The 10,500-nt window shown below is 39.3% G+C and overlaps 1 non-coding gene across 1 annotated transcript; it reads right to left on the bottom strand.

The window, feature by feature from the left end:
• Positions 1-1,704: 1,704 nt before the first annotated feature.
• On the bottom strand, positions 1,705-1,832 carry LOC114235487 (small nucleolar RNA SNORA27). The gene has a single exon (XR_003621650.1). It is a non-coding gene; the product is annotated as a small nucleolar RNA SNORA27 (small nucleolar RNA).
• Positions 1,833-10,500: the final 8,668 nt, after the last annotated feature.

Raw genomic sequence — 10,500 nt, 5'->3', positions numbered from 1 at the left:
GATGGTGACTGAGAGAGAACATAAAGTGGAGGCTCAAAGGCAAGCACTTGTTAGAAAGGCTAGGACTGAATAAACAGCATGTGGAGAGAAAAATTAAGAAACCTAAATAGGGCCTTTTTTAAAAAAATTGGAGTATAGTTGATTTGCAATGTTGTGTTAGTTTCAGGTGTACAGCACAATGGTTCAGATATATATATATATATGCTAAAAAGATATATACACACATATATATATATATATAATCCTTTTCAGATTCTTTTCCCTTATAGGTTATTACAAAATATCAGGTGTAGTTCCCTGTCCTTGTTGGTTATCTACTTTATGTATATGAGTGTGTATATGTTAATCTTAAACTCCTAATTTACTCCACCCCTCACCTAAGTAGGGCCATTGTTGGAAACGAAGAAATGAATGAGCAGGAAGGTACAACAGAGACAATAATTGATGGTCAATGGCCTCCTCTGGCCTGTGATTTTACATGTGGTCCATCCTCATTAACACTTGTTATTGTAAATAATGACAATATTATTAATAATGATACCAGTGAGAAGCAGAAGAATGCTGTCTGGGTCCCTGGGGATGCTGTGGGTTGGTGCCCTACTATATTTGTGGGCATTTTCAAGTAACCCACAGGCACTTGTTCTGACATTAAAGTCTAGTTAAGGGAGTGCAGACACAGGTAAGAAGGTAAGTAAATCTTAGGCCGTACGTGGTAGATACCAGGTGATGGCTGCGAAGAGGTTCACGGTGGGAAGAGACCTTGTGGGCAGTGTAGCTCAAGGCAGGGACCCAGGTACACAGGCTCCTGCAGACAGAAAGACATCTTGAAGAAAACAGATTTGGTTTCAGATTAAAGCATGAAAAGATGAAGGGAAGACTTGAGGCAGGAAGATGGGTTGCAGGATGAAGGAGAAATGCCAGGTGGAAGGCACAGAGGGCTTGTCTTCCAGTGGTGATGGCAGGGTTGGCAAGAAAGAAACACATGGAAGAATCCACAGAACCTGGTGGCTGATTGGATGCGGGGATCCAGAGAGAAGGTGTAATCAAAGGAGGCTCCAAGCCTGGGAGTCAGAGAGAACCACGTTCATCTTGGCAGAATAGATGCTAGTTTTGAAAATGAACTTGAGGTGTGGCAAGTTCCAGGCGCCGGGAGGTGTCCCGGGGCGGGGTGAGGTCTGGCTGGCGTTTGCTGGTGGACGGTTCAGAGCTGCCTGGTGATGGGGGGGTCCTGTGCATATAGGTCTTTGTAGCTGAAAACTGAGAGTGGGTTCAGAGAGAAGGTTGCCTGAGGAGAACCCCGGAGGGGTGTGCCTACAGCAAGTCTAGGAGAGAAAGTAGGAGCTTCGGTGGATAGGGACAGAGAAGGTGCCCTAACAGAGAGAGGAAGACCCAGGACAGCATGGTAAAAAGAGCCAAGAGTTTCAAGGAGGAACAGGTGGGAGATGTGAATTGTTACAAAGAGATCTGAGAGAATCTGGACAAAATATTTCATAACATTCTGACTACAAACTGAGTTTTTGCTATAGTTCTTCATTACTGTTTTTTAAAAATAGACTCTTATTTTTAGAGCAGTTTCGGGGTCAAAGCAAAGCTGAGCACAGAGTACAGAGAGTTCCCATAACCCTCCGCCCCACACATGCATGGCCCCCCCACTATCAACATCCCCGCCAGAGTGGCATGTTGGTCACATTTTTTAAAATTACAGCTTATTTCCTCCGACAGGTTACAAGACAAACACCCAGTTTGCTTGAGTTTTAAAAGGATATTTCCTTTGCCCCACTTGAATGACCAGTAAACATATTTGTCACATTTGATGAACCTACACTGACACATCAGTGTCACCCAAAGTCCATAGTTTAATTAGGACTCACTCTTGGTGTTGTACGTTGTATGGGTTTTGACAAACGTATAATGAAATGACATGCATCTGTTGTTGTAGTATCATACAGAATAGTTATATTGCCCTGAAAATCCTCTGCATTCCACCTATTCATCCCTCCCTCTCCCCTTGCCGTTAGCAACTGACTGTCTCCAGAATTTTACCTTTTCCAGAATGTCATATAGTCGGAATCATAGAGTATGTAGCCTTTTCAGGTTGGGCTTTTTCACTTAGTAATATGCATTTAAGGTTCCTCCAGGTCTTTTTTTGGCTTGATGCCTCATTTCTTTTTAGCACTAAATAACATTTGTTTGCTGCACCACAATTTATTTATCCATTTACCTACTGAAGGACATCTTAGTTCCTTCCAATTTTTGACAATTATGGATAAAGGTACTGTAAATGTACGTGTACAGGTTTTATTTATTTATTTATTTTTACTGTGACAAAATACACATGATATAAAATGTACCATCTTAACCATTTAAAAATGTACAGTTTAGTGGTATTGAGGACATTCATATTGTGGTGCAAACACCACCACCACTCATTTTCAAATCCCTTTTCATCTTGTATAACTGAAACTCCATACCCATTAAAGAGTAAATTCCCATTCCCCTTCCCCCGGCCCCTGACAACCAGCACTCTACTTTCTGTCCCTATGATTTTGACAACTCTAAGTATCCCTTGTGAGCAGAATCACAGTATTTGTCCTTCTGTATCTGGCTTATTTCCCTTAGCATAACATCCTCAAGATTCATCCATGCTGTAATGTATGCCAGAATTTCCTTCATTTTCAAGGCTGAATAATATTCCATTGTATGTCTGTACCACAGTTTGTTTATCCATTCATCTGTCAATGGACACTTGGGTTTCTTCCACATTTTGGCTATTGTGAATAATACTACCATGAACATGACTATATATATCTCTCTTTAGGACCCTGCTTTCAATTCTTTGGGTATATACCTAAAAGTGGAGTTGCTGGATCATATGGTGATTCCATGTGCAGGTTTTTGAGTGGACATGTTTTCAACTCATTTGGGTAAATACCAAGGAGCACAACTGCTCCATCATATGGTAAGAGTATGGTTTAGTTTTATCAGAAACTGCCAAACTGTCTTCCAAAGTTTTGCATTCCTAATGGCATTTTGCATTCCTACTGAAAATATTGTGTTGCGTTCCCACCAGCAATGAATGAAAGTTCCTGTTGCTCCATAGCCTCACCAGCAAGTGTCTTGGGTTTTTGCCATTCTGATAGCTGTGGTGATATCTCATTGTTGTTTTAACTTGCAGTTTCCTAATGGCATATGATACTGAGCATCCTTTAATATGCTTATTTTCCATTTGTACGTCTTTTCTGGTGAGCCGCCTATTCAGATCTTTTGTCCACTTTTAAATCAGGTTGTTTGTTTTCTTACTGTTGAATTTTAAGAGTTTTTTTTTTTAATATTTTGGTCACAGTCCTTATATATCTTTTTTTTTTAATAAATTTATTTATTTATTTATTTTTGGCTGCGTTGGGTCTTTGTTGCTGCACGCGGGCTTTCTCTAGTTGCAGTGAGCGGGGGCTACTCTTCATTGCCGTGCACGGGCTCCTCACTACCGTGGCTTCTCTTGTTGCAGAGCACGGGCTCTAGGTGCGTGGGCCTCAGTAGTTGTGGCACACAGGCTCAGTAGTTGTGGCTCGAGGGATCTAGAGCGCAGGCTCAGTAGTTGTGGCACACAGGCTTAGTTGCTCTGTGGCATGTGGGATCTTCCCGGACCAGGGCTCGAACCCGTGTCCCCTGCATTGGCAAGCGGACTCCCAACCACTCTGCCACCAGGTAAGCCCCCTTATATATCTTTTATTAAAAGGTCCAGATACATCTTTTACAAAGATATATCTTTTACAAAGATTTTCTCCCAGTCTACAGCTTGTCTTTTTCAAATATTTTGGGATTTTTCTGGCTATCTTTCTGCTTTTGATTTCTAGTTTAATTCCATTGTGGTCTGAGAGAAGATACTGCATGATTTCTATTCTTTTAAATTTGTTGTGTTTTATGGCCCAGAATGTGATCAACTTGCTGAATGTTCCATGTGAACTTGGGAAGAATGTGGGTTCTGTTGTTGGATGAAGTAGTCTATAGATGTCAATTACATCCAGTTGATGGATGGTGCTGTTGAGTTCAACTATGTCCTGACTGAATTTCTGCCTGCTGGATCTGTGCATTTCTTTTTTTTTTTTTTTTTTTTTTAAAGTGTGGGTTTTTTTGTTTTTAATTTTTATTTATTTATTTATTTTTAGCTGTGTTGGGTCTTTGTTTCTTGCGAGGGCTTTCTCTATTTGCGGCAAATGGGGGCCACTCTTCATCGCGGTGTGCGGGCCTCTCACTATCGCAGCCTCTCTCGTTGCGGAGCACAGGCTCCAGACGCACAGGCTCAGCAGTTGTGGCTCACGGGCCCTAGTTGCTCCGTGGCATGTGGAATCTTCCCAGACCAGGGCTCGAACCCGTGTCCCCTGCATTAGCAGGCAGATTCCCAACCACTGCGCCACCAGGGAAGCCCTTGGATCTGTGCATTTCTGAGAGAGGGGCATTGAAGTCTCCAACTATAATAGTGGATTCACCTGTTTTTCCTTGAGTTCTATCAGGTTTTGCCTCATGTAGTTTGACACTCTGTTGTTAGTTACATACACATTAAGAATTGTTATGTCAAAAAAAAAAAAAGAAAAAAAAAAGAATTGTTATGTCTTCTTGGAGAATTGACCCCTTTCTCAGTATGCAATGTCCCTCTTTAACCCTGATAACTCTCCTTGCTCTGAAGTCTGCTGTGTCTGAAATTAATATAGCTACTCTAGTTTTCTTTTGGTTAGTGTTAGCATGCTATGTTTTTTCCATCAAATTTCTGTGTTTTAATTGGTGTATTTGGACCACTGATGTTTAAAGTGACTGTTGATATAGTTGGATTAAAATCTACCATATTATTACTGTTTTCTATTTGTTGCTCTTGTTCTTTGTTCTTATTTTTGTTTTCTACTTTTAAAAATGCCTTTTTTGGTTTTAACTGGGTATTGTATATGATTCCACTTTCTCTTTTTTCTTAGCATATCAATTATACTTATTTTTGTAGTTTTTTAGTGGTTTTCCTAGAGTTTGCAGTATACATTTACGACTAATCCAAGTCCACTTTCAAATAACACTACTGCTTCACAGGTAGTGCAAGGACATCATAATAACAAAGTATTCCCAATTCCTCCCTCCAATTCTTGTATCATTTCTGCCATTCATTTCACTTATATACAAGTTATAATCATCCAATACACTGTTACTGTTATTATTTTGAACAAACTGTTATCTGCTAGACCAATGAAGAATAAGAAAAATAAAAGGCTTTATTTTCACTTATTTCTTCTCTAATGTTCTTCCTTTCTTTATGTAGATCTCAGTTTCTGACTTAGATAATTTTCCTTCTCTCTGAAGAATTTCTTTGAATATCTCTTGTACAGCAGGTATCCTGGTAACAGACTCCCTCAATTTTTTTTGTTTTGTTTTGTTTTGTTTGTTTGTTCTATTTCTCTTTCAGTTTTGAAGGATAATGTCTCAGGATACAGAATTCTAGGTTGGTGTTTCCCCCTCCCCCCAACTCTTTGGATATTTCACTCCATTCTCTTCTTTCTTGCATGGTTTCTGAGGAGAAGTTGGATGTAATTATTATCTTCCTTCCTCTGTAGGTAAGGTGTACATCTTTATTTATTTTTAATCTCTGGCTTCCTTAAGGACATTCTCTTTATCTTTGATTTTTTGCAGTCTGAAAATGGTTTGCCTGGTGTAGTTTTGGGGCATTTGCCCTGCTTGGTGGTGTTCTCTGAGCTTCCTGGATCTGTGGTTTGGTGTCTGACATTAATTTGAGAATTCTCAATCATTATTGCTTCAAATAGTCCTTCTGTTCCTTTAACTCTTTTTTTTTTTTCCTTTCTGGTATTACCATTACAGGTATGTTACACCTTTTGTAATTGTCCCACTGTTCTTGGATACTCTGTTCCCTTATTTTCAGCCTTTTTCCTCTTTTCTTTTCAGTTTGGGAAGTTTTTATTGACATGCCTTCAAGCTCAGAGATTCTTTCCTTAGCTCTGTCCAGTCTACTAGCAAGCTAAAGGCATTCTTCATCTCTGTTACAATGTTTTTGATCTCTAGCATTTCTTTCTGAGTCTTTGTTAGAATTCCCATCTCTATGCTTACATTACCCATCTGTTCTTGCATGTTGTCTATCTTTTCCATTAGAGTCCTTAGCAGATTAGCCAGTTGTTTTAAATTCCTGGTCTGATAATTCTAACATTCCTGCCATAATCTGAGTCCAGTTATGATGCTTGCCCTATCCCTTCAATCTGACTTTTAGTATACCTTGTAATTTTTGTTGAAAGCAGGACATGATGTACTGGGTAAAAAGAACTTCTGTAAATAGCCTTTAGTAATGTGGTGTGGGGGAAGGGGAAGCATTCTATAGTCCTATGATTAGGTCTCAGTGTTTTAGTGAGACTGTGCCTTTGGACTGTGAACTTTAGAAGTATTTTTAAGGTCCTGTCACATACACACACACCCCTGCCCTGCCCTCAGCCAATCTTAAATGGGACAGGATGGCTAGAGGGGGCTGGAGTTGGGTATTTCTTATCCCTCAAATCAGTTAGGCTCTGATAAAACCCCAACAGTTTCTCTTGAGGGCAAGCCTTGTTAAGAACAGAATGCTCTGGTATATTTCAAAATGTTTTGTTTTTTTTTTTCCCTCTCCAGTGGAAAGCTCCAGGACACTTTTCTCCAGTATTCACTGTGAGAACCTGGTAGAGCTTCTGGAGGTAAAACTCACAAAAATGTGGGCATACCCCCCTAAAACTGGACCCTCCCTGCAATTTTTCTCTCTCAGACTTGTCTACTCTGAGCTTCCAGCAATTTGTCAATTACAGCTCAGGTTTTCCTACCCTGGTATGGGCTCCCACAGAGCTTTCTGTTAGTAGGTTTCTGCTCCAGTAAGTAACAGTTCTCTGTGTCTACCTGTCTCTTTCCAATTTTGGGGGCAAAGTTTGTCTTGTGACCTCAGTTTTCTGACAGATCTAAGAAGAGTTGTTGATTTTCAGTTTGTTCAGCTTTTTACTTGTTAGGATGGAACAGTATGGCAAGCTCCTTACATGCTGTACTGAAGACCAGAAGTACATAATTCTCTTCATTACTTTTTAACACTCAGAATATCAATTAATAGTGCTCAGTCTTCAACCAGAGTAAGTAACAACAAAAAGGTATTTAAGGTAATAGCTTTGAAAGAGTGGGACACATAGAAATCAGTGTGCTGTGGGAGGGGATTGTGGATACTCTGCCCATCTATCTAGGTGGTGCTCCCTGTCAGAAGCCCTAGGGGGTAGGCACAACAGAAACTAAGGAACAGTGAAAAAAAAGATAAAGCAAAGATCTTAAGAAATTCTGACAACAAAAATAGTGGTTTACCAGATGGCCTGTTAACAGTGAGCTAGGACTAATGAGAGAAATATTTTTTTCTTCACCAGTATTTTTTTCTTCATTGTAGCAGAATGGGTTACATAGGAACATCTGGAACTTATTTCTCTGACATAGTAAACGTTGGATAATATCTACTGGTGCTCAAAGCGAGGCAGTATACTTTTAAGATTTAAGTATATGGTATTTGTCTATGTGTTGCAAATATGTATAACATAGACTTTTTGGCATACTTTGATGGGTGGGCAATAATTTAAGCTTCAAGTGTATGCAATAATTAAGATTCTTTTTTTAAAAATTTTTATTGGAGTATAGTTAACTTACAATGTTGTATTAGTTTCTGCTGTACAACAAAGTGAAACAGTTATACATATACATATATCAACTCTTTTTTTAGCTTCTTTCCCCATAGAGGTCATTACAGAGTATTGAGTAGAGTTCCCTGTGCTATACAGTAGGTACTTGTTAGTTGTCTGTTTTATATATAGTAGTGTGTATATGTCAATCCCAATCTCCCAGTTGATGATGAAAATAGAGAAATGGCATCACATGGAGCAGTTTTTATCAAATGGGAGCCAGAATCCTTTGGAAAAGGGATCAGAGAATTTGCCCTACAGAGCAGGGAAGAGCTCCATGGAGCAGCTTCTCCCCTGGCCCCTTCTCACTGCCACCCTCAGTGTCTGATCCTTTTCCACTGTATCCATCTCATAAAGCACCATCACTTGCCTTTTGTTATAGCTGGTCTTTGGTCTATTCTTCCAGGTAGCTTGGGGCAAGAGAGAATGATGGTGAGAAAGATGATGCGGGACCTTGAGCAGTAAAATTAGCTGTTCCCTCTTTGTTCTTTTACTGAGTTTTGTAATCTTGTATATAATACTTATCACCTGTATCTCTCGATTTCATTAGGTAGTGAGGTTCAGGAGCACAAAGTTCTAATTTACCTTTTCATCTTCTACAGGGCTCAGCACAGCCCTGTTATATATTGGGTGCTCCATAAGCGTTTGGTGGAATTGAACTGGAATGAACTAAATTGAACTGAATTATGCTAAAAATAAATGGTTGTCCAAGGTCTATAGAATACCACATAATAAGAGCATAGGCTTTCCAGTTAGACCAGTGAAGCCTCCAGAATTTCCGTACTGGATGGGTTTAGGAGCAGCTGGCTGTTTGGGAGAGAGGACAAGGGGATTTGTGCGAAAACTGCATTTGCATAGACATCACCTTGTTTTGACTAGATCAAGCAGCCTGCTTAAGCCAATTCTTAGTACCACATTTGCTATAGACATATATGGGTTAAAATAATTTCTCCAATCCTCAGTTCCCACATATGTAAAATGGGAATAATAATAATAATAATAATAATAATAATACTGACCCCAGCAGAGTATTGTGACAATTATTGAAATATTGTGCATTAAGTATTTAACTTAGGCCTGGCATATAATAAGCACTCAAAAAAGCTAACTATCATTATTATTACTGTAATGTTTTAAGTTGGTTCTATTCCTAAAATGTTAGAAGGCTAGAGCTAGAAGGGAGCTCAGAAACAACAAAGAATGGAGCCTTTGGAGTCCACAGACCTAAATGTGGATCCTGTCTCTGCTCCCTCCTTGCAGGATGACCTGGGGCAAAATACTCACCCAGTGAAACCTCATTATATGAGAATCACTTGGAAAATTAAAATTTGGATTCCAAGGCCCCTCCCCAAATATTCCGATTAAGTAGTTTTTTGGTGGAGCCCAGGGATCTGCATTTTACAAGTTTCCAGGTGATTCTGATCCATGAACCCCATGGACCATAGCTTGTAAAATGTTGACTTAATCTCATGAAGCCTCAGGCCTTTCCTTCATACAATGAGACAGTGATACCTGCTTCATGGTTCGTGTATGGAAGGCATCTGGCTGTGAATCTGGTTTATCAAAGGTGTACAGAAACGTTGGCTCTCTTCCCTCTAGATAAGCATCTATTCAACTATTTCATCCAACCATGTGCATCCAGTGTCAGAGAAGAGACCAAAATGTCTAGAATGTGCTAGAATTTGACAGAAATCAGCTAACAAATTAAGGAGCATCAGACTGTAAAGGGTGATAAGAGTCTGTGAAACACACTAGCCATATTTTGAAGAACATAGGCTGCTAACAGAATGGATTCCCACTCCCTGCCCACAAGTTAGCCATGTTTGGAAATCAAAAATTCCACTTTGATGAGTACATTTTCCTGCTCTCAAATGCCAGAAACCATGGAACAGCAAGCAGAGCCTGCACCATTACCATTGGCAGCAAGCAGTTTTGTAATGAGTTTTGGAAATTTGACTACTTGCCAGCCTCTGATTCATTAATGTAATATTAGAAGAAAATTAACAGAGGATGATGACCTCAGAGGACATTTGGGGATAAGGCCAAGTCCATGCTGAACTGAGTCAGCTACCAAGAAGATGAAACCGGTTTGCCCACAAGCATGGGAGCTTTCAAGGTTCTTGTTTGTGATGTATACATTCCATAGTCTTAGCTGGTGATTGCTCCTGCTGTTGCTGTAGAATGGAACTTTGAAGCCCTGATGTCTATAATAAGCTAGATGAGCTCACTTGTTAATGCTTTTTCCTTCCTGTTATACTTTTCAATATGTTAAGTTGCTATTTAACTTTGAATTGTCACAATCTGTGGCATTATATAATGGTATAATTTCTTTGCTGTATAATTGGTAAAGAACTTTGTGATACTTCTCATTGGAGGGGGATTAAAAACTATAGAGAAACATAAGGCTGTGTTTATATAAATGCAAAACAAAATCAGTTCCATCAACTCTCCCCAAAATAAGTTGGGCAAAAACCATTTAGACTTTTTAACTTTTTTTTTTCTTTCATGCAAAGAGTATACTTTAAACTGAAAAATTTTCCCCCTTTTCATCGTTGTTTGTGGACATAGGATATATAGCAGCAGGGGAGGAGATGAGAAAAATCTACTGAAAGCTGGTTCTGTTTAACAGCTTAAATTCAAATTTGTTTTTAAAAAGAAAGAACCTTATTCAGGTTCACAATGGCGAATCATCAGAATTGAAGCCTGCCTTATGGAAAGAAATTTTATAATTATAAACTCCTAAATAAATCTTTGAAACAACATCTGCTTTGTCTCTGGGGAG

The sequence above is a fragment of the Balaenoptera acutorostrata genome, chromosome 18 (assembly GCF_949987535.1).
Source record: "Balaenoptera acutorostrata chromosome 18, mBalAcu1.1, whole genome shotgun sequence".
Classification (NCBI taxonomy): Eukaryota; Metazoa; Chordata; class Mammalia; order Artiodactyla; family Balaenopteridae; genus Balaenoptera; species Balaenoptera acutorostrata.
The sequence above is the reverse complement of the archived record's forward strand: the minus strand, read 5'-3'. Positions and strand labels throughout refer to the sequence as shown.